We start from the raw sequence: 7,861 nt of genomic DNA, 5'->3' as shown, positions 1-7,861 counted from the left end.
TGTTGCCCGTAAACATCAAGGTGAAGTGGACTGTCCAGGTCCAGGGCAATATTCAATCAAAACAGCTATCCGCGTTGCCTGCACCACCGCCAGAACCTGAAACTTGTGATGCACCATGAGGAGAAATTACAAAAACATAAAGGGTAATATTTCAATTTAATTGAGCTTGTGTCTGTCAAAGAATTTTAGCAATATATTGGTTATTGTTCATGGTTTAAAATACAAAATGATTGTCCCATGTCCATAACAAGAGTTTGTGAATGAGTTTGACATGTGTTTGTGTTCAGCACTGTTAAAGGATTATGGTTATTGGCAGCTTAGGGAACTAACTTAAGGTCATAATATTGCCAACATGAGTCCTGATATTTTCATTGATCAACAAAACACATAAACCCTGTTTTATTAAAGAGGAGGGTGTCTCAAGACTAAGCAAACTGGGTGACAATTTATTGTGTGTGTGTGTGTGTGTGCGCTTGCACAGCACTCGTTGAGGAAATGGACATTTCTGACATGGACTTTCTACTGTAAGCTGTCTGTTTATCTGTTGGTCTCTCATTTCTGTGGTCTGACTATCAGGCTCATCTGTTTGAGATAATTAGAGGAGAGAAGGAGACTGCAGAGGTAAACATCTTAGGCCCCTTCTTACACAAATACTTTACAAGGCCTAAACACCAACAACTTCAGATGCAACATGATGTCTCCATGCAGCTGATGTCGCTCCTACTCCCTAAACCCCTGGAGCCAGAGAAAAGGCAATGAGCTTTTCTTCCTGTACGTCTGAAGACCCCTTTCCCGAAAAACACGTCATTAACTTAAGTTCAGACGTAAACAAAGCACGCAACTTGACTCTCAGTAAGGTAATAAATTAACTACTTAACATTAATTGATTGTAAAAGATACACTATTTAATTGTTGAGGATAAACAAAGTATTTAATCTGATCAAATAGTAGCAGTTCAGATGTTATGCTATAAGTCTCTGTTGTGCAAAAAATCATTTGGAATTAAATTCTAAACATATAGAAAGAGAAACATGTATTTTCCTTTATAGCCTCTTACATTCACACTTGTTGGTAAAAATAGCTCAGAAAAGAAAAACAGAGGCGGTAAAGTATTGGAGTTGAATAATAGTGTGCCAGAAACAAAGGAAATGGAGTATTATTGTAATCACTGGACCCATGCTGCAGTATTTCAAGTAATTGAAGAGGTAAACAATGCCCATTTCCCACCCAACACATTCCAAGAGCACAATGAGAAAGTCATAGTAACATTACACATGTAATGGGGGTTAAAATATGATTTGTTTTTGACTGAGCTTGCCTGTAATGGTAGATGGGCTTTGTTTGAGCTTTTGGGACTATGTTTTGGTTCCATCGTGCCAGGCAAGCTCAATAAAGCAGCACGCCCCCCACCCAATTGTATTTATTTTAGTTTTTATATTTGATCCTAGGTGGTTTTCAGAAACAAGAGATGGACAGGACAGTTTTGGGCAATTGCAGAGTAACTTACAATTATAAATGCAAGTGACTCTACCAACAATAATATAACAAGGGGAAAACTGACACCACTCAGCACAATAAGAACCGTTTGCAACTTGTTCACAAGTGACCGTTGGAATGTTTCATGACTAATCCTTTCACATAAAACTTTTCAAAACTCAATGGATGTCAAGCTTTTGCGGCATACATTGACTGTAGATTCACAACACAGTATAACTGTAACATAGGCTTATGCCACACTGGAAATGTTTGTGCTCTCTCAGAAAAACAAGAGGCACATCTCACACCCGTCATTGCTAATTGTCACCTACTCAGATCTATAGTTGACTTTAGCAGGTAGAGACTTTATAATTTACTATCTCCCTTAAAGACCAGCATTTAGTGCTAAAGACTGACACATCCTCATTACCAGTGTTGGGGAGTACATCTTACATTTCTATCATTTAGCAGACACTCTTAAGCAAGGCACTTAACCCTAATTGCTCTGGATAAGGGCACATCAACAGAATCTTTTACATAGTCGGCTCGGGGATTTGAACCAGCAATCTTTCAGTTCCTAGCCGAACACTCTTAAGAACTAGGCTACCTACAGTACATGTAGTTCAACTAGTAAGTTACAGTGCCTTTAGAATGTGTTCCCACATTTTCTAAATTTTGTTGTGTTACAAGCTAAATTTAAAATGGATTACATTTAGATTTGTTGGTCACTGACCTACACACAATTCCCTACAATGTCAAAGTGGAATTACGTTTTTCTACATTTTTACAAATTCATAAAAAATGAAATTCTGAAATGTCTTGAGTCAGTAAGTATTCAACCCCTTTGTTATTGCAAGTCAAAATAAGTTCAGGAGTAAAAATGTGCTCAACAAGTCACATAATAAGTTGCATGGATTCACTCTGTGTGTAATAATAGTGTTTAATATGATTTTTGAATGACTACCTCATCTCTGTACCCCACACATACAATTATCTGTAAGGTCCCTCAGACGAGCAGTGAATTTCAAACAAAGATTGAACCACAAAGACCAGGGCGGTTTCCCAATTCCTCGCATAGAAGGGCACCTATTGGTACAGTAGACAGACAAAAAATAAAAAGGCAGACATTGAATATGCCTTTAAGCATGGTGAAGTTATTAATGACACTTTGGATGGTGTATCAATACACCCAGTCACAACAAAGATACAGGCGTCCTTCATAACTCAGTTGCTGGAGAGGAAGGAAACCGCTCAGGGATTTCACCATGAGGCCAATGGTGACTTTAAAACAGTTGCATAATTTAATCTCTGTGATATGAAAAAAACTGAGGATGGATCAACAACATTGTAGTTACTCCACAATACTAACCTAAATGACAGACTGAAAAGAAGGAAGGGTGTACAGAATAATACAAATATTACAAAACATGTTTGCGACAAGGCACTAAAGTAATACTGCAAAAAAATCTGGCAAAGCAATTCACTTTTTGTCCTGAATACAAAGTATTATTTTGGGCCAAATCCAATTCAACACATAACTGAGTACCTCTCTCCATATTTTCAAGCATAGTGGTGGCTGTGTATTCAGGTACAGGATACATACTATAACCAGTTGGACACCAAGACATTGCAAGAGATGCTCATTTTCCTTATACCTAGACACTGTATCTGGAGCCCAATTCCATCATGGTGAAACCATAGACATAATCATAACACATGCCATATGTTCACACAAACATGGAAATTCAGTTCAAATAGCATCTTCAATGGACAAGTACATTTTCCAACCAGAAAAATAAAGAGTTGGAGAGTGAAAGAGTGAGCTAGGGGCTCCAATGTCAAGAGACAGACTTTCATCCAAGGTGGTTGTAAAGTGAATCTAGATGCTGGAGCAAGTATCTCAACACCAGGCCAAAAGAACCATCCCACCCCTCCGAATGTGAGAATGTGGTTTTCTCTGAAATGCTCATAACCACCACCCACCCCCAGACTCTCGCTTGTTGGGAAGACGCTTGTCTCCAAACTGACTGCACGCAAAGGATGTCTGTTGGCTGGGGCACTGGGAAATGGGGGTGTATACGATGGAGGACGGTGGGGTGGGGTGTGGTCCCATGGTCCCTAGCGGGCGTAGCATGAAAGGAGAATTTGATACAAAACTAACATTCACGTGAACAATTAGAAAACCGTGTGTGTGTGTGTTCACGTCAAATCTCAGATTTCTAATAGACCTCCACCATCTGTTCTGTGTTAGATGCAGGTTCATCATGTAGAAGTGTTGAGTAGTAGAGAGAAAGGAAAGTTGTACTCTGAGTTGGCTTTGAGTTGAGTCAGACTTGACAGTCAGGATCATGTTCAGCTCAATTGAGCTCAAGCTCTGACGTAATGCAAGACGGGTGGCACCAGTATTTACACTCCTTTGGATACTCAAAAACAACCCACACGAATATTTGGAATATCATTCAAACAGGATAGATATACAGATTCATTATCTGTGTTTTTAGCACCAGAGTGGATGCGTTTGACAAGAGAGCGTGTCAAGACAGTTTACTCAGTGCAAGACTGGCAAGTTAGTTATTTTACCAACTGAACTGAGAAGTTAGCTATTTATATTATTTGCTAACTGTTTTTATTCAAAACAATGAGATGGCAGAGGCATGGAGACTGTTGAATATGGCAGACGCTTGGAGACTGTTGATATGGCAGACGCTTGGAGACTGTTGAATATGGCAGAGGCTTGGAGACTGTTGATATGGCAGACGCTTGGAGACTGTTGAATATGGCAGAGGCTTCGAGACTGTTGAATACGGCAGAGGATCAATAATAAGAATAAAAGCACCTCCTCCCAGCTGCTCAGGATAGGAAACATTGTCACCACCGATAAATCTACGATAATCGATAACTTCAATAATAATAAGCATTTTTCTACGGCTGGCCATGCTTTTTACCTGGCACCTGGCTAAGCCCCCCCCCCCAATTCTCCTTCACCCAAATCCAGACAGCTGATGTTCTGAAAGAGCTGCAAAATCTGGAGCCCTACAAATCAGCTGGACTAGACAATCTGGACCCTCTCTTTCTAAAAGTATCCCCCGAAATTGTTGCAACCCCTATTACTAGCCTATTCAACCTCTCTTTCGTATCGTCTGAGATCCCCAAAGATTGGAAAGCTGCTGCGGTCATCCAACTCTTCAAAGGGGGAGACACTCCAGACCCAAACTGTTATAGACCTATATCCATTCTGCCCTGCCCTTCTAAAATCTTCGAAAGCCAAGTTAACAAACAGATCACCAAGCATTTTGAATCCCACCATACCTTCTCCACTATGCAATCTGGTTTCCAAGCTGGTCATGGGTGCATGAAAAGAGTAAAAGACTACTGTGCAGCCGTCTTCCTTGACCTGGCCAAGGCTTTCGACTCTGTCAATCACCGCATTCTTATCGGCAGACTCAATAGCCTCGGCTTCTCAAATGACTGCCTTGCCTGGTTCACCAACTACTTCTCGGATAGAGTTCAGTGTGTCAAATCGGAGGGCCTGTTGTCCGGACCCCTGGCAGTCTCTATTAGGGGTGCCATAGGGCTCAATTCTTGGGCCAACAATTGTCTCTGTACATATCAATGATGTCGCTCTTGATGCTGGTGATTCTCTGATCCACCTCTACGCAGACGACACCATTCTGTATACTTCTGGCCCTTCTTTGGACACTGTGCTAACGAACCTCCAAATGAGCTTTAATGCCATACAACACTTCTTCCGAGGTCCCCAACTGCTTTTAAATGCAAGTAAACTAAGTGCATGCTCTTCAGCCGATTACTGCCCGCACCCTCCCGCCCGTCACCACTCTGGACGGTTCTGACTTATGAATATGTGGACAACTACAAATACCTAGGTGTCTGGTTAGACTGTAAACTCTCCTTCCAGACTCACATTAAGCATTTCCAATCCAAAATTAAATCTAGAATTGGCTTCCTATTTCGCAATAAAGCGAAGCCAAACATACCCTCGTAAAACTGACTATCCTACCGATCATTGACTTCGGCGATGCCATTTACAAAATAGCCTCCAACACTCTACTCAGCAAACTGGATGTAGTCTATCTCAGTGCCATCCATTTTGTCACCAAAGCCTCATATACTACCCACCACTGCGACCTATATGCTCTCATTGGCTGGCCCTTGCTACATATTCGTCGCCAAACCCACTGACTCCAGGTCATCTATAAGTCTATGCTAGGTAAAGCCCTGCCTTACCTCATCTCAATGGTAACCATAGCAACGCCCACCCGTAGCCCGCACCAAAGCAGTTATATTTCACTGGTCATCCCCAAAGCCAACACTTCTTTTGGCCGCCTTTCCTTACAGTTCTGCGCTGCCAATGACTGGAACACATTGCAAAAATCACTGAAGCTGGAGTCTTATATCCCTGTCTCTAACTTTAACCATCAAATGTCAGAGCAGATCACTGCACCTGTACACAGCCAATCTGTAAATAGCAGACCCAATTACCTCATCCCCATATTGTTATTTATTCTCTTGGTCTTTTGCACCCCAGTATCTCTACTTGCACATCCTCATCTGCACATCTATCACTCCAGTGTTGATACTACATTGTAATTATTTCACCTCTATGGCCTATTTATTGCCTTACCTCCCTACTCTTTTACATTTGCACACACTGTACATATATTTTTCTATTGTGTTATTGACTGTACATTTGTTTATGCGTAACTCTGTGTTGTATCACAATTGCATCACAATACCAGGAAGCCATTGCGAGTGTACCCATGAGTTTACCATTCAAATTGCCAGGGTTAGAGGTTTCCAAGACTGTTCTATTCATTCTTTTTCTAGGAGTTTTGCATATAATAGCTCTTGACTACAGGACTGGACACAAACAAGCTGAACAATGCTGTGCCTATAATGTTGGGTTTCCTTCGCTCTTGAGAAACACTCATTACTGCAACCATCTATTTACAGCCAACGAGCTAGTCACAGCTAATGCTATCTTCCATTGGCTGTCTGAATGCTCTGGCAGCTACAACCTGTTATATATCCTTATTGGAAGTCAACATTATGTCATAGCCTCTCATTGGTTGCCTTAACTTACAAAGGATCACAACTTACAATCGTTTTCTTTGTCTATGAACATAGCGGAACATTTATTTCCTGGAAATATTCAAAAGATGATATCCCTGTAAACATTCAAAATGTAATGGAGGCCTCCCGGGTGGCGCAGTGGTTAAGGGTGCTGTACTGCAGCGCTAGCTGTGCCACCAGAGACTCTGGGTTCGTGCCCAGGCTCTGTTGTAACCGGCCACGACCCGGAGGTCCGTGGGGCGATGCACAATTGGCCTAGTGTCGTCCGGTTTAGGGAGGTGTTGGCCGGTATTGTGCCCCTCCAGCGACTTCTGTGGCGGACCGGGCCCAGTGCATGCTAACCAAGGGTGCACGGTGTTTCCTCTGACACATTGGTGCGGCTGGCTTCCGGGTTGGATGCGTGCTGTGTTAAGAAGCAGTGCGGCTTGGTTGGGTTGTGTATCGGAGGATGCATGACTTTAAACCTTTGTCTCTCCCGAGCCCGTAGTTGTAGTGATGAGACAAGAAAGTAGCTTGTAAACAATTGGATACCACAAAATTGGGGAGAAAACGGGGTAAAAAAAAAATGTAAACAAAAAAAAACACTAAAAAAACAGAATGGAAACTGAAGATTAAGTATTATGACGTCATATAGGGGATGAATAATATCTACAAGCAATGATTAAATATATCTAATATATATCTCTGAGGTTTTGTTTTACAAGGCCAATAACTTTATTCGCTTCAGATATAAGCATTTTGATTAGTAAAATGGTCTATTGTTATTGAGTCATGCTGTCAGGCCAAATGAGGTCTGTTAAAATAACTCACCAGCATATTTTGAACAGACACCCAGACCAAAGAATTAATGTGTACATTGACATACAGCACATTTGAATGTTTTGGACGGGGTCTGCCTTTTTCTCATAGTAAATGAGTGTGGTTAGACTCTCATGTTAAAGCCAAGTTAAATGAGTGTGTGGTTATGCAATAGCATTGAATCAAATCAATGACACACTAAAAGTAGCATGCATAACTTGCAAAGCACATTGCCGTAGACTAGATGGTATAAAGGCTGGAAAGTTCTGCTACATTAACACACACTTGGTCACATGAGAGCCAGGAGACAGGAGACCCTCAGCCACGCACACATGCACACGCGCACATGTGGCCACACACACGCACACACACACACGAGCATAAGACGTGCCAGAGATGATCAGACTTACACATTCAGATCAGTTTTTAATGTAATTTCTTTAAGGCTATACCCTCCCTCCATCATTCTCTCCTCCCTCCTCCTCCACTCCCCTCT

Source organism: Oncorhynchus gorbuscha, linkage group LG06 (genome assembly GCF_021184085.1).
Source record: "Oncorhynchus gorbuscha isolate QuinsamMale2020 ecotype Even-year linkage group LG06, OgorEven_v1.0, whole genome shotgun sequence".
Taxonomy (NCBI): Eukaryota; Metazoa; Chordata; class Actinopteri; order Salmoniformes; family Salmonidae; genus Oncorhynchus; species Oncorhynchus gorbuscha.
Note: the sequence above shows the minus strand (reverse complement) of the source record.